Below are 23,113 nucleotides of genomic sequence, written 5' to 3' on the forward strand. Positions count from 1 at the left end.
CAGCCTTGCCCACATCTCCCAAACCATTTACCCCTCTCTTTCTGGAGATCCTGTCTCTGCCATGAGCAGTCCTCCATATGCCAGATGTGACTTCTTTTCCTGCAAATGGGGGAACTTTTTTTTTTTTTTTTGGTTTTTCGAGACAGGGTTTAGCTGTATAGCCCTGGCTGTCCTGGAACTCACTCTGTAGACCAGGCTGGCCTCGAACTCAGAAATCCACCTGCCTCTGCCTCCCAAGTGCTGGGATTAAAGGCATGCGCCACCACTCCCAGCTGGGGGAACTTCAAACAAGGCTGCTTTTAGCTGAGAATTCTTGAAGGGCTCTAAAGTTTTAAGAAAGCTTGCCCAGGTTCACCCAGGCTCAACGAAAACCCAATTCTAGACTCTAACTGTTTTAACTCCTGGGTCTGCGCTTTTATTATTGTGATAATAATATGGACAACCTCTTCCAAATAACATGAGTGATGCCTTCCATGTTTTTTTTTTTTACAGGTTTTGCTTTACAAAAATACATTTGAGTTTATCATCCTATATTTAGTACATTAACTCTGCAAGATTCGAATCACTCTGGAGGTTCAACTGATGCTGACTCATGCTGTCCTGTGGCACTACAGCTCCTTTCTGACAATCGCCATTCATACTCCTGAGCAAGTGATTAAGACATTCCTCATCTTTTCAACTCCGTGGCTGGGATCAAAGTCATGACGTTAATAGCAGCCAAGCTTTTCATGTGTGACAGCATGCTGTCAGGGCGTGCATGTTACATAAAAGGTTCTATTCATAGCATAATTGTGCTAGAGCAGGCCTGCAATTATCCATGTGCCAACCCCCCTTTCACTTTACAGTGAATTAGCTACCCCATCCAAATCCCCACAAAAGAGACAGTTGCAGATATTGCTAGATCAATGTCATAAAACTAAAAGTCAAGACTCTCGGCAATCATAATAACATCATCGTAAGAAGAGCCCTTATTTAGAGTCTTTAATTTTAGCTATGCTATAAGAACTCATTGGGCTTATTTTTGTTTGTTTAATCATTGTTTTACTAACATAATACAGGACTGGAGAGATTGCTCAATTGCTAGGGTACTTAGCTAGAATGCACAAAGATAACTTGAGCAAAATGGCACACATTTCCTAGCCCTTGGAAGATAAAGACAAGACCATCAGTTCCAAGTTATTCTTGGCTATGCATAAGGTTGATGACCAGTCTAGACTGCATGAAACCTTGTCTCCAAATAAAATTTGTATGTTCAGTTTTCAAAGTCAGGAATCCTGAAAATGTGAAAAGTGTAAATAATGCTATCTTGTGTAAATATCATCTTTTATTCCTCCATATCATCTGACATTTTTGCGTCTATACCTTTCTAGATAACATACATGTGCTGACTGACTGGTGTTTTTGTCAACTTGACACAAACTAGAGTCATTTCTGAAGAGGGAACCTCAATTGGCGGCCTGTGGGCAAGCATAAAGGCACTTTCTTCATTGATGATTGATTAGGACATGTAAGCCAAAGCAAACCCTTTCCTCCCCAAGTTACTTCCCCCACGCCCCAATATTAAATCTATCATTCTTTAAAGGTGGGAGACAGACACTGTCATGAAGTGTGTCATCAGAGAGCATCATCGTCACAGTGCATGGTGGAGCCTCACAAAAGGCTTGTCGATTTCAGTTAATTTCAGGAACCAGAAGAGAGAGTTCCTGTTGGAGGAGGAGGTCAATTTGCTTTGTCATGTTCTATAAGCCATCCATTATAAGCCTTCTTCAAGGAAGCAGATGTGGCAATATCAGCTCTGGCACAGAGCCTCGCAAAGTGTTTGTCACATTAATTTGAACAACTTTAATCTGTTGTGCCCCATGTGGTTGTCATCAGGTGTCAGGAATCTACCATGTGTATAGCTGGAAAGAAGTGTAAGACATGAACTGCTGTTGCCTGGGATGGTCCGGAGAGGCCATGGCAGGAAGCAGGGGACCTCAGAGAGCAAAGGAAATCACAAATGCAAACATCTTTGAAATGAGGGGACAGTTTCAAGGGCTGCCACACATCCAAAGAGTGAACATATGCTCTCTTCAGAACACTGATATGGTCAGCCGACACTCTCGGGAGGCCCTCTCAAGCACGAACATCAGATATTCTTGTGTGCTCACTTGTGAAAACCTTATTTCTCAGTGCAATAACAAGAGTATTTTTATGAGATCGCTGTTTTCCTTTCAAAGCTTCAGAAAACAAGCTGTCAGGAATAATCCTCACCATAAACATGTGCCTATAGGGAGAGGGCAAAGTAGTGCCTGTTTATGGGCGGGAGGAAATGGAAGTATAAAGAAATGAAATGGGGGCTGGAGAGATGGCTCAGTGGTTAAGAGCACCGGCTGCTCTTCCGAAAGTCCTGAGTTCAAATCCCAGCAACCACATGGTGGCTCACAACCATCTGTAATGGGATCTGACGCCCTCTTCTGGTGTGCATGAAGACAGCTACAGTGTACTTATAAAAATAAATAAATCTTTTAAAAAAAGAAATATGAAATGAAATGAAATGAAATGAAATGGGGGCTGGAGTGATGGCTCAGTGGTTAAGAGCACTGACTGCTCTTCCAGAGGTCCTGAGTTCAATTCCCAGCAACCACATGGTAGCTCACAATCATCTGTAATAGGATCTGATGCCCTTTTCTGGTGTGTCTCAAGACAGCTACAGTGTACTTATAAAAATAAAAAATAAATAAATCAAGAAATGAAATAGGTGTGGTAATAAATTCCTGTAACCATAGTTACCTGGGAGGCAGGTGTGAGAGGATCCCAAGTCTGATACCATCCTGAGGAACACGGTGAGACCTTATCTTAACAATTAAATATAAATTTAAAGGGAAAAAAATTAGTATTTTGTGACCCTGTGGCAGATTCCCAGGAAGTAAGACTGCAACAACTATATGGTCATCTCTCAAGATCAGTAATACGATTGGTCCCCCAAGGAAGACAAACACTTCATTTAGAACATAGAGGAGGACTCGGGTCCTTAAAGGGGTAGATACATTCCTTGCCCAGAAACACCTTGTCCAGGGACCCAAACTAAGGAAGAAATGCAACCTAGCCAAGTCTGATCCGTCAGCACTTGAGATAATGAAGCAATTTATGACAGCTTGTGATGATGGAATTGAACAAAACTGGAAAATCTTTCTACACAGGTCAAAAATGCATTTTTTAACCAAGAGAGTTCACGTCGGTGATCGAAAGGGGCACCCTTAACAGAGCCATTTAGCTGCCGGGTGCAACTAAGGACCATTAGCAACACCACAGGAACTTCCAGCTGTTTTACTCAGTATCAACCCCCACCCACGTCATAAATAATTCTGTTGCCGTTGGTATGACTTTTACCAAGCCTAAAGGAAGATGGTTTACATATTTGCTAAAGGAAGATGGTTTACATATTTGCTAAAATGACTGCCACCCTTCACTACTGTTGGTTATCTCTGAACAAAAGCAATTGGCTTGGTTGACCTTACACATTCTTTCCTTATTATTTTTTAAATACGAATTGATGATATAGCCAAATGGAATTTCCCTGGAGCCTCAGACTTCATTGTCCAACAGCAGCTGCTTCTTTGCACACAATCAATCTGGCTGGAATGTTCCCCACCCCTGTTCCCACATCTACCCAGGAAAGGGTCTACTACATCCTTAAATCTGTATTTCCACACTAAATTTAAGTTCCTTGATTGATTCTCAAAAAGAACCGTTGGCAAGACAAATTGGGGAAATTATCAACTCTATTTCCTGCCTCCAGGCAAGACACAATCTAAGCCATCCCAACTCCTCACACTGTCCTCAGGTTTCTGAAGGGAGAACCCCAGCCTCCCTTCACACTCACAGCCTTTTCACTGGGGAGCGCTTTTCACTTCCAGAAATCAAAGAGCTCCACAGAAAACTACGTCTCTACCCATACAATGTCTCCCAAAGACCAAAACAAACATAAAAACAAATATGCACAAAAAGTGGGTTGTTTTTTTTTTTCCAAGACAGGGTTTCTCTGTATAGCCTTGGCTGTCCTGGAATTCACTCTGTAGACCAGGCTGGCCTCGAACTCAGAAATCCTCCTGCCTCTGCCTCCCGAGTGCTGGGATTAAAGGTGTGCCCCACCACGCCTGGCCAAAAAGTGGGTTTTATGTCAAAGCTAGTAAATTATATTTTTTTAAATTCTGCTAAGTATTAAAATTATTCATCTCTAATATACAACATTTCAATAAATTTTAATATTTTAGCCAATAACATATGTTTATTGTGGAAAATTATAAAAAGAGAAATAAAAGAATCACATTGAATTCAATGCCTTAAGCAGATACTAGAAGTCTTACATAAAACTATTTCCTCTGCATATAAGGAGCTCAAAATATTTTATAATGACAAACTCACACTTCAACAATTTTATGACTCTTTATTACCAGTGACTGTTATGGAATCATTTTACCTATTTATAAATGAATGTCTATGTCATCATTTAAATTAAGTATATATTAATCATACAAAATGATGACTTTCATTATGAAATCTTCAAATATATAATGTACTTTGCATAGTTTTTTTTCTAATTTAATATATATTTTGGGCTGGAGAGATGGCTCAGCGGTTAAGAGCACTGACTGCTCTTCCAGAGGTCCTAAGTTCAATTCTGAGCAACCACATGGTGGCTCACAACCATCTGTAATGGGATCTGATGCCCTCTTCTGGTCTGTCTGAAGACAGCACATATATATACATATACACATTCTTTTTCAATTACTATTGCTGTTACATTTTGATTTTTGAAGCAGGTTCTCAGAGGCTGGGGATATGACGGAATAATTGCCTAGCATGCACAAGTTCTGGATTTAATACCAAAAACTGAAAGAGAAAGAGAGAAAGAAGGAAGGAAGGGAGGGAAGAAGGGAAGGAGGGGGGAGGGAGGAAAAGAGAGAGAGAGGAAGGAAAAAGGAAAGGGAATAAAAGGAAACTAAAGATTCTTGTTTAACTAGCCTAGGCTGGCTTCCCTAAACTGACTACATAGCTGAGGCTAGCCTTGAACTCCTGATCTTCAAGCTTCCTGGCCCAGGGCTGCCATGCACCGCTTTAAAATGTATTAGACTTTGAGTAACCGAGGTAAGATAGCCTGACAACTTTCCCACTGAAAACAACCCAAAACCTATAAGTAGATTTAAATAAAAGACCTCAACATACCCTGGAAATTGGCCTTTATGTGACAGCCTTTCAAATTCAAGGCTAGCAACACCCCCTTTCACTACCCCCCACCCCCATCCCCCCACTCATCCCCTGTCGAAAGAATTCTAGGAGACTGTCACTGAGAGCTGATGAGCTGAGAGGCTCCACCACCACTAAAAACCTGCATGAGGCTGCTCTGAGCACACAATAAGGATTTCTTCTACATCTTAAAGCTGGGTGAGTGAGTGCTGAGAGATTCCCCCTGCCCCCTCCCCCCCAGGGAATCTATATCCATAAGAGGTTGGGGCAATGGCTCAGTCAATAAAGTGGAAGCATGAGGACCAGACCCCAATCATTAGAGTCCACATTAAAAAAAAAAAAGTTGGCCACAGACAGGCAGGCAATGTGGGGACACACCTTTCATCCCAGCACTCAGGAAGCAGAGGCAAGTGGATGTCTGTGAGTTCTCAGCCTGCCCAATCTATAGAGTGAGCTCCAGGACAGACAAGGCTACACAGAGAAACTCTGTCTTCAAAAACAAAAAGTTGACACAGCCCCATATGGGTGTCTGTAGTCCCAGCACTGAAGAGATAAAGTCAAGAGGACCTCTGAGGTTTACCAGCCTGCGTTCGATAAGAAATACTGTCTCGAAATATGAGGTAAAGAGCAAAGGAGGAAGGCACCTGATTCTGATCTGTAGCCTCCACATGTGTGTGCACACATATGCATTTCTACCCACCCATACACAATGCATTCAAACACACGAAAGGCTTTAGTTATGTTAAAATGATCTCTGCTAGATGGTGACCCTCTACACTTAGCAGAAGTAAACTTGGCCATTCTGGAGAAAACACAGGCCTCAAATTCTTTCAGAATGGTAAAGTATATGTCTGTGTGGTGTAATAGACTCACATAACTTATGAGACAAGAGTTCATGAACAATGGCCAGCCGAGGACTGGGGCTGCAGCCGGATGGGGGAGTGCTTGTCTAGCATACTCAAGGATGAGTTCAATCCCCATATAGAAAAAAGAAAGATGAGAGGAAGCCAGCAGAGACGAGACAAGTAAACTACAGACTTAGATCAGCAATAGTAAGACTAATGAGCACATAAACTGAGATAAAATTTTAATATGCTATGAGCAGTTGAAAACAGTAATAAAAAATACTAAAGTAAACTTGGAAGGAAAAAAAATGGTGCTTCTGAAAAAGAAAACCTGGCCCTTCCGGTCCACTGCAGCACCAGGGTCCCTGGCCTGGGGAGTCTCCGGACACCCGCAAGGACCCACACAGGACCCTCCACGGGATCTTAAAACCTATGGTGAGTGGAACACAACTTCTGCCAGGAGGCAGGTTCAAACACCAGATATCTAGGCACCTTCCCTGCAAGAGGAGAGCTTGCCTGCAGAGAGTACTCTGAGCACTGAAACTAAGGATAGAGCTAGTCTCCCAGGTCTGCTGATAGAGGCTAACATAATAACCTGAGGAACAAGCTCTAACCAGAGACAACTATAACAACTAGCTCCAGAGAATACCAGATGGCGAAAGGCAAACATAAAAATCCTACTAACAGAAATCAAGACCACTCACCATCATCAGAACGCAGCACTCCCACCCTACCTAGTCCTGGGAACCCCAACACAACCGAAAAGCTAGACCCGGATTTAAAAGCATATCTCATGATGATGGTAGAGGACATCAAGAAGGACTTTAATAACTCACTTAAAGAAACACAGGAGAACATTGCTAAAGAGTTACAAGTCCTCAAAGAAAAACAGGAAAACACATCCAAACAGGTGATGGAAATGAACAAAACTATACTAGACCTAAAAAGGGAAGTAGACACAATAAAGAAAACCCAAAGTGAGGCAACGCTGGAGATAGAAACCCTAGGAAAGAAATCTGGAACCATAGATGCAAGCATCAGCAACAGAATACAAGAGATGGAAGAGAGAATCTCAGGTGCAGAAGATTCCATAGAGAACTTCGGCACAACAATCAAAGAAAATACAAAACGCAAAAGGATCCTAACTCAAAACATCCAGGAAATCCAGGACATAATGAGAAGACCAAACCTACGGATGATAGGAGTTGATGAGACGGAAGATTTTCAACTTAAAGGGCCAGCAAATATCTTCAACAAAATTTTAGAAGAAAACTTCCCAAACCTAAAGAAAGAGATGCCCATGATCATACAAGAAGCCTACAGAACTCCAAATAGACTGGACCAGAAAAGAAATTCCGACACATAATAATCAGAACAACAAATGCACTAAATAAAGATAGAATATTAAAAGCAGCAAGGGAGAAAGGTCAAGTAACATATAAAGGCAGGCCTATCAGAATTACACCAGACTTTTCACCAGAGACTATGAAAGCCAGAAGAGCCTGGACAGATGTTCTACAGACACTAAGAGAACACAAATGCCAGCCCAGGCTACTATACCCGGCCAAACTCTCAATTACCATAGATGGAGAAACCAAAGTATTCCACGACAAAACCAAATTCACACATTATCTTTCCACGAATCCAGCCCTTCAAAGGATAATAACAGAAAAAAACAAATACAAGGAAGGAAATCACGCCCTAGAAAAAGCAAGAAAGTAATCCCTCAACAAACCAAAAAGAAGACAGCCACAAGAACAGAATGCCAACTCTAACAACAAAAATAAAAGGAAGCAACAATTACTTTTCCTTAATATCTCTTAATATCAATGGACTCAATTCCCCAATAAAAAGACATGGACTAAGCCGGGCGTGGTGGCGCACGCCTTTAATCCCAGCACTTGGGAGGCAGAGACAGGCGGATTTCTGAGTTCGAGGCCAGCCTGGTCTACAAAGTGAGTGCCAGGACAGCCAGGGCTACACAGAGAAACCCTGTCTCGAAAAACCAAAAAAAAAAAAAAAAAAAAAAAAAAAGACAAAAAAGACATAGACTAACAGACTGGCTACACAAACAGGACCCAACATTCTGCTGCTTACAGGAAATCCATCTCAGGGAAAAAGACAGACACTACCTCAGAGTAAAAGGCTGGAAAACAATTTTCCAAGCAAATGGCCTGAAGAAACAAGCTGGAGTAGCCATTCTAATATCGAATAAAATCGACTTCCAACCCAAAGTTATCAAAAAAGACAAGGAGGGACACTTCATACTCATCAAAGGTAAAATCCTCCAAGAGGAACTCTCAATTCTGAATATCTATGCTCCAAATGCAAGGGCAGCCACATTCATTAAAGACACTTTAGTAAAGCTCAAAGCACACATTGCACCTCACACAATAATAGTGGGCGACTTCAACACACCACTTTCATCAATGGACAGATCGTGGAAACAGAAACTAAACAGGGACACAGTGAAACTAACAGAAGTTATGAGACAAATGGACTTAACAGATATCTACAGAACATTTTATCCTAAAACAAAAGGATATACCTTCTTCTCAGCACCTCATGGGACCTTCTCCAAAATTGACCATATAATTGGTCACAAAACAGGCCTCAACAGATACAAAAATATTGAAATTGTCCCATGCATCCTATCAGACCACCATGGACTAAGAATGATCTTCAATAACAACATAAATAATGGAAAGCCAACATTCGCATGGAAACTGAACAACACTCTTCTCAATGATACCTTGGTCAAGGAAGGAATAAAGAAAGAAATTAAAGACTTTTTAGAGTTTAATGAAAATGAAGCCACAACATACCCAAACCTATGGGACACAATGAAAGCATTTCTAAGAGGGAAACTCATAGCTCTGAGTGCCTACAAAAAGAAAATAGAGAAAGCACACACTAGCAGCTTGACAACACATCTAAAAGCTCTAGAAAAAAAGGAAGAAAATTCATCCAAGAGGAGTAGACGGCAGGAAATAATCAAACTCAGGGGTGAAATCAACCAAGTGGAAACAAGAAGAACTATTCAAAGAATCAACCAAATGAGGAGTTGGTTCTTTGAGAAAATCAACAAGATAGATAAACCCTTAGCTAGACTCACTAGAGGGCACAGGGACAACATCCTAATTAACAAAATCAGAAATGAAAAGGGAGACATAACAACAGATCCTGAAGAAATCCAAAACACCAACAGATCCTTCTATAAAAGGCTATACTCAACAAAACTGGAAAACCTGGACGAAATGGACAAATTTCTAGACAGATACCAGGTACCAAAGTTAAATCAGGATCAAATTAACGATCTAAACAGTCCCATATCCCCTAAAGAAATAGAAGCAGTCATTAATAGTCTCCCAGCCAAAAAAAGCCCAGGACCAGATGGGTTTAGTGCAGAGTTCTACCAGACCTTCAAAGATCTAATCCCAGTTCTTCACAAACTATTCCACAAAATAGAAGTAGAGGGAACTCTACCCAACTCATTCTATGAAGCCACAATTACTCTGATACCTAAACCACAGAAAGATCCAACAAAGATAGAGAACTTCAGACCAATTTCCCTTATGAATATCGATGCAAAAATGCTCAATAAAATTTTCACTAACTGAATCCAAGAACACATTAAAGCAATCATCCATCCTGACCAAGTAGGTTTTATTCCAGGGATGCAAGGATGGTTTAATATACGAAAATCCATCAATGTAATCCATTATATAAACAAACTCAAAGACAAAAACCACATGATGGTTTCTGCATCCTTAGATGCGGAAAAAGCATTCGACAAGATCCAACACCCATTCATGATAAAAGTCTTGGAAAGATCAGGAATTCAAGGCCCATACCTAACCATGATAAAAGCAATCTACAGCAAACCAGTAGCCAACATCAAAGTAAATGGTGAGAAGCTTGAAGCAATCCCACTAAAATCAGGGACTAGACAAGGCTGCCCACTTTCTCCCTACCTATTCAACATAGTGCTTGAAGTCCTAGCCAGAGCAATTAGACAACAAAAGGAGATCAAGGGGATACAAATTGGAAAAGATGAAGTCAAAATATCACTTTTTGCAGATGATATGATAGTACATATAAGTGACCCTAAAAATTCCACCAGAGAACTCCTAAACCTGATAAACAGCTTCGGTGAAATAGCTGGATATAAAATTAACTCAAACAAGTCAATGGCCTTTCTCTACACAAAGAATAAACAGGCTGAGAAAGAAATTAGGGAAACAACACCCTTCTCAATAGTCACAAATAATATAAAATATCTTGGCGTGACTCTAACTAAGGAAGTGAAAGATCTGTATGATAAAAACTTCAAGTCTCTGAAGAAAGAAATTAAAGAAAATCTCAGAAGATGGAAAGATCTCCCATGCTCGTGGATTGGCAGGATCAACATTGTAAAAATGGCTGTCTTGCCAAAAGCAATCTACAGATTCAATGCAATCCCCATCAAAATTCCAACTCAATTCTTCAACTAATTAGAAAGAGCAATCTGCAAATTCATCTGGAATAACAAAAAACCTAGGATAGCAAAAACTCTTCTCAAGGATAAAAGAACCTCTGGTGGAATCACCATACCTGACCTAAAGCTTTACTACAGAGCAATTGTGATAAAAACTGCATGGTACTGGTATAGTGACAGACAAGTAGACCAATGGGATAGAACTGAAGACCCAGACATGAACCCACACACCTATGGTCACTTGATCTTCGACAAGGGAGCTAAAACCATCCAGTGGAAGAAAGACAGCATTTTCAACAAATGGTGCTGGCACAACTGGTTGTTATCATGTAGAAGAATGCGAATCGATCCATTCCTATCTCCTTGTACTAAGGTCAAATCTAAGTGGATCAAGGAACTTCACATAAAACCAGAGACACTGAAACTTATAGAAGAGAAAATGGGGGAAAGCTTCGAAGATATGGGCACAGGGAAAAATTCCTGAATAGAACAGCAATGGCTTGTGCTGTAAGATCGAGGATTGACAAATGGGACCTAATGAAACTGCAAAGCTTCTGCAAGGCAAAAGACACTGTCAATAAGACAAAAAGGCCACCAACAGATTGGGAAAGGATCTTTACCTATCTTAAATCAGATAGGGGACTAATATCCAATATATATAAAGAACTCAAGAAGGTGGACTCCAGAAAATCAAATAACCCCATTAAAAAATGGGGCTCAGAGCTAAACAAAGAATTCTCACCCAAGGAATACCGAATGGCTGAGAAGCACCTTAAGAAATATTCAACATCCTCAATCATCAGAGAAATGCGAATCAAAACAACCCTGAGATTCCATCTCACACCAGTCAGAATGGCTAAGATCAAACATTCAGGTGACAGCAGATGCTGGCGAGGATGTGGAGAAAGAGGAACACTCCTCCATTGTTGGTAGGATTGCAAGCTTGTACAACCACTCTGGAAATCAGTCTGGCGGTTCCTCAGAAAATTGGACATAGTACTACCGGAGGATCCCGCAATACCTCTCCTGGGCATATATCCAGAAGATATCCCAACCGGTAAAAAGGACACATGCTCCACTATGTTCATAGCAGCCCTATTTATAATAGCCAGAAGCTGGAAAGAACCCAGATGCCCCTCAACAGAGGAATGGATACAAAAAATGTGGTACATTTACACAATGGAGTACTACTCAGCTATTAAAAAGAATGAATTTATGAAATTCCTAGGCAAATGGTTGGACCTGGAGGACATCATCCTGAGTGAGGTAACACAATCACAAAAGAACTCAAATGATATGTACTCACTGATAAGTGGATATTAGCCCAGAAACTTAGGATACCCAAGATATAAGATACAATTTGCAAAACACATGAAACTGAAGAAGAATGAAGACCAAAGTGTGGACACTTTGCCCCTTCTTAGAATTTGAAACAATCACCCATGGAAGGAGTTACAGAGACAAAGTTTGGAGCTGAGACAAAAGGATGGACCATCTAGAGACTGCCATATCCAGGGATCCATCCCATAATCAGCCTCCAAACGCTGACACCATTGCATACACTAGCAAGAATTTGCTGATAGGACCCTGATATAGTTGTCTGTAGTGAGACTACGCCAGGGCCTAGCAAACACAGAAGTGGATGCTCACAGTCAGCTATTGGATGGATCACAGGGCCCCCAATGGAGGAGCTAGAGAAAATACCCAAGGAGCTAAAGGGATCTGCAACCCTATAGGTGGAACAACATTCTGAACTAACCAGTACCCCGGAGCTCTTGACTCTAGCTGCATATGTATCAAAAGATGGCCTAGTCGGCCATCACTGGAAAGAGAGGCCCATTGGACAGGCAAACTTTATATGCCCCAGTACAGGGGAACGCCAGGGCCAAAAAATGGGAATGGGTGGGTAGGGGAGTGAGGGGGGGAGGGTGTGGGGAACTTTTGGGATAGCATTGGAAATGTAATTGAGGAAAATACGTAATTAAAAAAATATTTAAAAAAAGAAAAAAGAAAGAAAAAGAAAACCTGACAATTTAAGAAACCTTCCAGCCCAGAGCTGGGCAGATGGAAGCACAAAGGCTGGTGTTTATACCCAACCCGGGCTATAGAGAAAATTCTTGAGGTGGACGAGGTGAAGATATGACTGCTGCCACAGAGGATCCAGGTCCAGTTCCCAGCATCTTCATGGTGGTTCACAACAATCTATAATACCAGTGTCTAATGGATATAGACATTCTTTTTAAACAGGCAAAATGATGCCATAACAGTCACTGGTAGTAAAGAGTCATAAAGTTGTTGCAGTGTGAGCTCGTCATTATAAAATATTTTGAGCTCCTTCTATGCAGAGGAAATAGCTTTATGTAAGACTTCTAATGTCTGCCTTAAGGCATTGAATCAGATGCCCAATTCTGGCGTCCAGAGACATCAGGCATGCATACGGTGCACAGGCACATGCACTTCGGAGGCAGAGGCAGGCTAATCTCTCTGAGTTCAAGGCCAGCTGGTCTACTAGTGAGTTCCAGGACAAGGACAACGTTGTGGGATACTGCCTCAATCACAAAAGCAAAACAGAGCAAAACCACATGAAAATATTTTAAAATGTGTGGTGAAGAAACCACGTGCGGTGGCACACACCTATGGGTGACCGCAGCACTCAAGATATAGAGACTGGAGGATCAGGAGCTCAAGGCTAGCACTGACTATATAGGGAGTTTGACATCAACCTAGGCTACAAGGATCTCTGTCTCAAAACAACAACAAAATGAGTAAACACTCAGGGGCATGTTGACAATGGAGGTCACCCAGAATCTGACACAGGATTCTGTTCCTTCTAGGCTAGTCTGGATCTGCCTGTCTGCCTGTCTATCTGTCATTCTCTCTCTCTCTCTCTCTCTCTCTCTCTCTCTCTCTCTCTCTCTCTCTCTCTCTCTCTCTCTCTCTCTCTCTCTCAGACACACACACACACATAGAAGATACTATGTTTCTACCAGATACTCAAATGTGCAAGAAAACCATTAATATTTTTAATAATATACTATTTATAAATAGACAGACACATTACTATTACTGCCCCCACACTAAACAAACAAATACAAAATATTTTAAAAATTAATTACAAGAGCAAGGCCAGGTAATAATAGAAACTAAACACCAACCATTCTCTCTGTCCCAGACTCCTCAAACCCTTTTGGAGAGGCCCTGCCTGCAAAGCCTGCGATGACAGGTTTGCACCTTCCCCTCTGTGGGTTCCAGGAATTGAACTCAGTCAGGCTTGGCACCAATTGCACTGACCCCCTAAGCCATCCCATCAGCCAAATTATTTTTACAAATTCTTGTTTAGATTTGTGCCATTTCTGAGTTGGAACAGAGTTTCCAATGTTCTCTTCTCCACAAGCAAAAGTTTAAGTTCCAGGAACCAAGAAGCTAGTTGCAAAAGAGAGCTCTGGAGAAGCAATAAATAAAAGTTCCTCTCTATCCTCCAGTTATCTGTCCTGATAGTGAGCCAGCTGGTTCCCCTGCCATGGAATGACTCCCTCCACATGACAGAGACACCTGCAAGAGGCAGGCTCACTCTATGTCCAGGCAGCAAGCCCAGAAAAATGGAAGATCCTTGCCAAAAAGGAGTTGATACTAAATTCTTTCAGAGTTTGATCATTTTCCATTTCACAGTGACCAGATAACATGCCTTTTCTTCTTCTCAAGGGTCTCCATGATACTGTCTGTCATCGAGTATGAGCCGTATGGGAAGAAATGGCATCTTCTACTCCAGAAATGTGTCCTGCTCCAAGTCAGAGACTGGGTCTGTTCTCTCTACTGCTCTCCCCTTTCCCAGGTATGGAGAGATGATAAAGGTGCCACAGCGTGAGAAAATTGGCTGAGCTGGTCAGCAGAGCCCACTCCAGACCTGTGGGTGGGAGCAGGTTTTGAGCAGCCGAGATGTGTGTCAGTAACATCTGTAAGCTTTATACAGGCTTTCCCCTGACAGAAAACACAAATATAGCCAGATCTTCCGTCCCACTAGAGAGCAGCAGGTGAGCAAGCCAGCATGCCCTGAACTCTCTGAAGAATCATGGTTTGGCAAGTAACGGAGCTGTCTCAGTCTGCAGAAATATGTCTTCTTTTGCTTATGTTTTCAAAATGTGCTATTGTCACCAAATATAGCAGAGCTTTCACAAGTTTTGTAAAACATACACACAGGTGCGCATGCGCGCACACACACCCCCAGTATGTCATTACTTCATCTATTCTCACATAAGCTCTAAATCCCACTTAAGAAAACCTCCTTGAGAGCTGTTTCCTTCTGGGAAGTGAGTTGAATTGGAAGGTCAGGGGCCCCAGGGACACTGAGAGATCACTCCCGCTGAGGACAACCTACCTGAGAAGCCATTAGATCTGGTCCAGTGAGGTGCATGGAGTCAGAAGCAGACACAGGGTTATTTGTGTTTCTCGTGATCCGGCACAAGAAGACCACCATCTTCACTGATGCCAAGGAGTCAAGCACAGTGTGGGAGCTCAAGCGCATCATTGAGGGCATCATGAAGAGGCCTCCTGAGGAGCAGTTGCTGTTCAAGGACAACCAGCTCCTTGATGAGAATAAAACTCTGAGGGAATGTGGCTTCACTAGTCAGGTAGCAAGGCCAGAGACCCCAGCCACAGTGGGCCTGGCCTTCAGAACAGGAGATGTCTTTGAAGGCCTGGAGATCCACCCCTAATCTTTTCCTCCACCTCTTCCAGACATGAGGAAGGATTCTGGAAACAGTGCTAAGGAACAAGATGCGCAGTGAGGGCCCCACGGCCAACTCCTAGAGACCTAGAGACCCATTCTCTAGTTAAAAATAAATAAGTAAATTGGCTGTCTTTTTAAATTAAAAAAAAAAAAGCCCAAAAACCTCAAACAAAACAAAACAAAAAAACAAAAAACAAAAAGAAAACCTCCTTGAGACAATGCCTATTTTTCCTCTATAGGAATTTGACAGAGAATAGACCCCAGGGCTTCATACGTTTGATTTTTTGTTTGTTTGTTTTTTGGTTTTTCAAGACAGGGTTTCTCTGTATAGCCCTGGCTGTCCTGGCACTCGCTTTGTAGACCAGGCTGGCCTCGAACTCAGAAATCTGCCTGTCTCTGCCTCCCGAGTGCTGGGATTAAAGGCGTGCGCCACCACGCCCAGCTTTCATACGTTTGAAAACTTGGTCCTCAGTTATTGAAATTGTTTGGGAAAGGTTAGAAGTATCACTGGGCATAGGACCGAGGTTTCAAAAGTCTCATGCCATCCCTAGTGTGCGCTGTACCTCCTGGTGGGTCAAGATGTGACCTGTTAGCTGCTGCTCCAGCTGCCTACCACTCTGCCTTAACGCTGACATTCCTATATGAAAACCCTCCAGAAGGATGAGGCCAATTAAACTCCTTATTGTATAAATGGCCTTGGCCATGGCATTTTTATCCCAGCAGTACAAACCCTAAGATATCCTCTATGCACACAGATGTTTGCTAGGTTAGCGTCTGTCTGCTTTTGATGATACTCTGTGGACCCCTCCGTCTTTTCACAGCCCAGTAATAGAAAAACCTGCCATCGTTGACATAAATTGCTTCAGGCATTTTTCCCCTGAATTAACTTTGAATCTTTCATGAGTGTATCATCTGCGGGCTTTTTGTTTGTTTGGATTTGGGTTTGGGGTGGGGTGTTTGTTTGTTTGTTTGTTTGTTTTGACTACTGTTTTCAGCAGTAACCTTATCACAGAAAAAAAGGCCAAGGGATTTGTTCTTTATGAGAAACGTAAGTAAGAGCTTTCGTCAAACAAAACCTGGGGGAAGACATCCATCCATAATCAAAATATATGAAAAAAATCTATTTTCAATAAACGAATAGAAAAGCATCCTAACCCAGGCGTGGTGGCACACGCCTTTAATCCCAGCACTTGGGAGGCAGAGGCAGGCGAATTTCTGAGTTCAAGGCCAGCCTGGTCTACAGAGTGAGTTCCAGGACAGCTAGGACTACACAGAGAAACCCTGTCTCAGAAAAAGGGGAAAAAAAGAAAGAAAAGAAAAGCATCCTAAATTTGGGTTGTTAAAACAATACATAAACGGAGTTCCACAGTTATTCACCATTGTGACATGGCATTCGCACACCAGCTGCCTCTCATTTTTTGTTAATGTTATTATTCTCCTGTGTTTGTGGGGACACAGAGCTATAGAACACATGTAATGTAAAATATGTCGTCCTTAGTCAACTGACACTTAGCTGTCTACCTTAAACAGATTTACCTCCCCCAGGTTGCTTATTTCTAAGCAGACAGTGAAGTATCTTTGCTAGGTAGAGTAGCTGGGAGTGCTAAGTGATATCACCTCTATAAAGGGCCGAGCACACAGTGATAGTGTGTCGTGTCTTTGCCACCGAACATCCTCGTTGCCTTCTGCACGCCCATATTGCTCTTTGCTAAAGAATAGTTCAGGCATCCAATGTGAGCCCACCATTGTTCGAGCCCACAATGGAAGTGCAGAGAGCCTTCTCTCAAGAACGTCAACTGCTGGGCAAGAGAGTTGGCTCAGTGGTCACAGCACTGGTTGTTTTTTCAGAGGACCTAAGTTCACTTGCCAGTACCCACGTGGCAGCTCCCTATTGTCTAGCTCCAGTGCACCCAATGCCCTCTTCTGACCTCTGAAGACACCAGGTACACTTATGGTAGGCAGCTAGGCACGGTCTCTGGTACACCGCTGCGTAAACAACACCACTGCGCAGGCGCTAGCCCGAATCTGGTGCCAACCCCTCCCAAGTGGGTGCATGCAAATTAAGGTGCTGGCAGACTGACCAATCCCAGGAGGACACAAAGCTTTTCCCTGTGCTGGGGTGTATATAAGGAGTCCTCCCTGGGTTCCCGGGGTTCCCGTAGCATTGAGTCGTTCCTGCAATAAAGCTGTTGAGAAGAATCGGACAGTGTTGCTTTTTCCTTGCCGGACGAGGTGGGCGCAACAGACATACATACAGCCAAACCACCTGTGCACATAAGATAAAATAAAAAAAAAAAAATTTAAAGTCTTTATCATTAAAAAGGAAATTATTGAATTTTCCCCTGTGAGGGATTCTTTTAAGGTTTATTTATTATATGTAAGTACACTGTCACTGTCTTCAGACACTCCAGAAGAGGGCATCAGATTCCATTACAGATGGTTGTGAGCCACCATGTGGTTGCTGGGAATTGAACTCAGGACCTTGGGGAAGAGCAACCAGTGCTCTAAACCACTGAGCCATCTGTCCAGCCTGTGATGTTATTTTTTTAAAAAGCTTTTCAGAGTCATGTTTAGCGGTAGTTATGGTTATTACTACTTGCTTTAACTAATAGAAAAGATAGACAAGAAAAATTGCCAGGCGTGGTGGCACACGCCTTTAATCCCAGCACTTGGGAGGCAGAGGCAGGCAGATTTCTGAGTTTGAGGCCAGCCTGGTCTACAAAGTTCCAGGACAGCCAGGGCTACACAGATGAACCCTGTCTGGAAAAACCAAAAAAAAAAAAAAAAAAAACTATTGAAACTTAGTTTTAGCTCATCAGGGTGGCATAACCCCAGCACTTGGGAGGTTGCACGCAGCAATAGTAGTAGTTCAAGTTCACTCAGTGCATCTGACATTTCAAGACCAGCCTGAGCTACAGAAGACCCTGCCTCAAAATAAACAAACAACAAACAAACAAACAAAGGAAAACCAAAATGGAGCTGGGCATGGTGGCTCATGCATTTAATTCCAGCGCTCTGGAGGTATGGGCTGGAAGGAAGATGAGTTTGATGCCAGCCTGGCCTATAGAGCCAGTTCTAGGACAGCCAGGGAGGGATACATAATAGAGAGACCTTGTTTGTTTGTTTGTTTGTTTGTTTGTTTGTTTGTTTGTTTGTTTGTTTAAGGAAAGCAAAATAAAACAAAATAACAAGCACAACACAAGTTGTAAACGTTTTAGCTGCCAATATATTTAAAAAATTTTTAAAGTAAAAACCAGTTCAGCGGGGCGTGGTGGCACATGCCCTTAATCCCAGCACTTGGAAGGCAGGGGCAGGCGGATTTCTGAGTTCGAGGCCAGCCTGGTCTACAAAGTGAGTTCCAGGACAGCCAGGGCTACACAGAGAAACCCTATCTTGGAAAAAAAAAAAAAAAAAGAAGAAGAAAAAGTTCGACCCTAGAAAGCCACCAGGAGGCAGCATTTCACAAGGTTACAGAGGAAGAATGAGCGCACCAGTTTTCCTTCTGCAATGTAAATCTATTGGGAATGGGTTTTTAAAGAGACTATTTTGTCTAATAAAGACACTAAAGTCCGAGAGGTTAGTCTCTGTGAGTCATTCTAAGTAAATCTTACATCCTAGGACTCAAGAACAGGCAAACAGGGCGTGTAGTCAGTGCTCCCTAGCTACTGAGCTAGTGCTCCCCAGCTGTTGGTTGATTATCTTTCAACTCTTATTTTCTCAGGAAGTCTTCTTGGGTCACATGACACACAGGCAAACACTCCATGGTAAGGACTCCATTGTCTGTAGTCACAGATTGCAAGCTAAAGCACCTGACATCTTGTTGCTAAAGATTAATTGTTCAATTAGAGTATGACAGGAGTCATCAACTTCCAGAGCAAAACCGTGCACCTAGTGTCATCATGTGCCAGTCCTCCACAGAACAGAAGGGAACAGGCAGGCTACAACAGTTCTAGCCATGCCGTGCAAAAGTTGAGGTTGTGGGTTTTAATTTCCCCTCTGGATCATATTTTATTATAATTTTATTGAGCCTCTCTGTGAAGGAGAGCCATTCTGAAGACTCGGTGTGGGAGATAGTGCGCACACTCCTGCTTGGAAAGAGAGTAGGATTGAGCCCTCTGGGATACAAAAGGGGGCATTGGTTATAGCTTTGCACTTTCAGAGTTTGGTCGAAGGCCTGATGGGCTGACTGGCAAAGTTCCTTGTGAAAATCTCCCTTTCGTTCAGGAAACCCATTTGATAAGACATGTTGCTCTGCACTTAAAGATAGTATTGAAGTCAAATGGGTAAACATATTCTAAGTGGAGACCAGGAAAAAGGCTCAACGGGTAAAAGTATTTGCTCTGCAAGCTTGAAGACCTCAGTTAGGTCCTCCTAATTCTTAGGGCCTACGTAAAGAGCTGCTGAGGGAGTCTGTGTCTGTGTCCCTGCAGTCCTAGGAAGAGACAGGAAGTGGAGACAGGGAAACTGGCCTGAATGTCTGCTAGCCAGACGTGTACGGCACAACAGGAACGAGGGAGACAGACCCTATGCACACAGCACACACACACAGCAATAAGCTAATAGATAAATAAACAATATTAAAAGAATAAGGTCTCTTTTTTAATTGCAAGGGGATACAATGGGTTCATGTCTTAGAGAGTTAAAAAAAAAAGCATACATAATAAATGAGTGAAGAAAGTTATCGCCTGCAGTTGGTAAATAGAATGTAGAATTTACTTCTACAGAAATGGTTTTACTGTGTAGCACTGAGCATCTTAGAACTCTGTAGACCAGACTGGCCATGAACACACAGGGAGTTCACCTGCCTCCTGCCTCTACCTCCTGAGTCCTGGGATTAAAGATAGGAGGCAGGACTGCCCGCACAAAGCAATCTTCTTGAACAAAGAGAGCACGGAGTCTGTCTCAGTGAGAAGCATATGCCTAGTGGCACAAATCCGATTCCTGAAACTCACATCAAAATGGAAGAAAAGAACAGGCTTCCTAAAGTGGTTCTCGGACATTAGCCATGTCACACCATGCACATATAAAACACACGCACAAACACACATACACTGTGCATGGTGTGACACACACTGAATGAGATGCCCCAATAATCTTAGAGAATTGGAAGGCTCTGTGCCCAATGGTGGCACTGTTTGGAAAGTCTTCAGAGATCTGGCCTTGCCAAAGAATGTATGTCACTGGAGGTTGACTTTGAGACGTTAGAAACTGGCACCATTTCTAGCTCAGTTTTTCTACCTCAATGTTGTTCAAATTTCAAGTTCTCAACTTTTTTTGTTTGTTTTGTTTGTTTTTCGAGACAGGGTTTCCCTGTATAGCCCTGGCTGTCCTGGAACTCACTTTGTCGACCAGGCTGGCCTCAAACTCAGAAATCCACTTGCCTCTGCCTCCCAAGTGCTGGGATTAAAGTCCTGTGCCACCACCACCTGGCAAGTTCTCAACTTTCTATTTGGGCTCCCCCCCACACCCCCCATGGTTCTATTTGAACACCCTGGACTCTAATCCTCAGTCACAGTAACCCAAATAAACACTTCCTTCTATGTGATTTCGACATTGTGCTCTATCCCAGCAATGGAAATGTAACTCTCTCTCCTCTCCTCTCTGTCTCTGTCTCACACACACACACACACACACATACACACACACACACACACACACATCAATTATGTTAATAATAACTAGTAATTAATAAATAAAGAGAAGGGAAAATTTAAAACATTAACTAGAGGGCTTTCTTCCTTAAAGGGTTCTGCCTAACCATTTTTGGCCAAATGGATTATAGAAAAAAGGTGGATATAAAGAAAGAAAAGGGATAAAATGAGCCGGGCAGTGGTGGTGAATGCCTTTAATCCCAGCACTTGGGAGGCAGAGGCAGGTGGATTTCTGAGTTGGAGGACAGCCTGATCTTCAAAGTGAGTTCCAGGACAGCCAGGGCTATACAGAGAAACCCTGGGTGGGGGAGGGGGAGGGAACAACCAAAAAGAAAAAGAAAAAATAATAATAAAATGGTCAGAGATTTCTTTTTTTCCTTGGCAAAAACCCAGAAAAGAGGCTGCTGGGTCCAGCATGGTCTTCATGGGGACAGAGTGACATGGTCCCTGCCCCTGGAACAGGGCTAACAGATACTACAGGGGTCTCCACGAATGTCAATGGCTGCCAAGGACATAAGGCTTGTTTGTATAATAATGTACACATTTTACATTCCTCCTTCGAGGAATGTTCTCCTTGTTAATGTTAATGACTCCATGATAATCAGAAATAGCACAAGTCCAGGAGGTTAAGGTGTGGCTAATGTCTCAGCAAAATGGGAAGCCCTGGGGTCCTTCAGGACAGCCCTTAAGGGGGTGGAAAAGAACTCTTTAAAACATGAGTTCAAAATATATAATTCCTCAAAAATATGCAAAAAATATGCAATATGAATTTTATGAGAGGCCTCCTGATTCTAAAGGAATAAAGGCAGCTAACTATGAGACTACTTGTTGGAAAGATACAAAGGAAGGAGATAAAGAGATTTAGGAAATGATAATTGCAGGAAATCATCTTGTTTGTACTTACCCGGCAGACAGATACCTGAGTTCAAGGTCAGCCTGAGACAGAAAAGTCCAGGTGAGGTAGAAATGGTAATTTCAGGATGAGGCCTACTCAACTAGCTTGCTGTCTGTGTTTAACAGAGGCAGGTAGCTCTCTGAATTCTTTTGCAATGTTATCAGAAAATGTGTGTTTGCTGTCTCTTGGGGATCAAGGTCCTTGGGTCTCTGGATGCTGAGACAACCAAAAGGAAACCTGGAGTAAATGACTGAATTGATATGTAAAATAAAAGACTGGGCCTCTGATCTGCAAGAGATAAGCTATTCAGAGAATTGTTTTTTAGAATAGCAAGAGAGAACTGCTTGGAGAACTGTCTAGAGCAGAACTTAGAGAGAGGGAAAAACACATCAGAGAGAAAGAGAGTAGCCTGGAAAGCTGTCTAGAGCAGAAAGAACATAGGCCACCAGCCTGGACAATTTGACTTATAGCTGTTTGTTTAGCCATTCCTAGACACCCTTTCTCAGAACCCCTCTCCAAGCAGAGGCTGGTTCTTGGCAAGAGATCAATAGAAGGAGAGTATTTCCTGCCCAGTCAAGACTCCAGAAGCAATAGTCATCCCTGAGCCTGGCTATCTTGGCAATGGACAGAACCAAGGAAACAGTGAACAGAGATAGTAACTGATGCGGAGGACCTCAGACAAGTTTCTGTTGGGACCCAGTCATTGCTGAGGCTCCTGGAAATGGTGGGGCAGTGGTCAGCAAAGCGGATAAGGAAGCTTTATAACTTCCACACACCAAGGCAGCAAAGCTAGGGGTTGCTCCAGGCCGGACCCTGTACCTAAAAGACTGAGCCAGAGGGTGAGGTGGAGAATGGAGGGGAAGTCAGGTGATCTATGTGGCTAGAAATAGCTAGCATGACAATGAGAAGCCAAGAAGGCACACAGGCCCTGGCCAGGCAAGGAAAATGCAGATTGCACATGATAATCACCACAGCCTATTTAAAGACTGAAGATGAGGAAACGTCCTCCCACTTAGACCAAACTCTTTTATTAAATCACCAGCTGGACAGCACTGCTACCTCCCCTTCCCAAGGGTGCCTATTTTCTAGCTCTTCTTTCCTATTGAATTCACTGATACTTTCTCTCTGTTTCCCCAGAAACTTGATATTGTGTCCTTTTAGCCAAAGAAAAGTCATTTGAATAGCCTCAAACTAAAAATCTTTTCTTTGTTAACTCCCAGATGGCATCCCAAATTTTTGCACCCACAAATATTTTCCTCCTTCAACATATATTCTATGTCTGCCATGCGC

The 23,113-nt window shown here is 42.5% G+C and overlaps 1 pseudogene; it reads left to right on the plus strand.

The window, feature by feature from the left end:
- Positions 1-14,960: 14,960 nt before the first annotated feature.
- Positions 14,961-15,263, plus strand: LOC110310553 (elongin-B pseudogene; annotated as a pseudogene).
- The last annotated feature ends 7,850 nt before the right edge of the window (positions 15,264-23,113 follow it).

This window comes from Mus caroli, unplaced genomic scaffold, assembly GCF_978045245.1.
Source record: "Mus caroli unplaced genomic scaffold, Mus_caroli_1 scaffold_16, whole genome shotgun sequence".
NCBI lineage: Eukaryota > Metazoa > Chordata > Mammalia > Rodentia > Muridae > Mus > Mus caroli.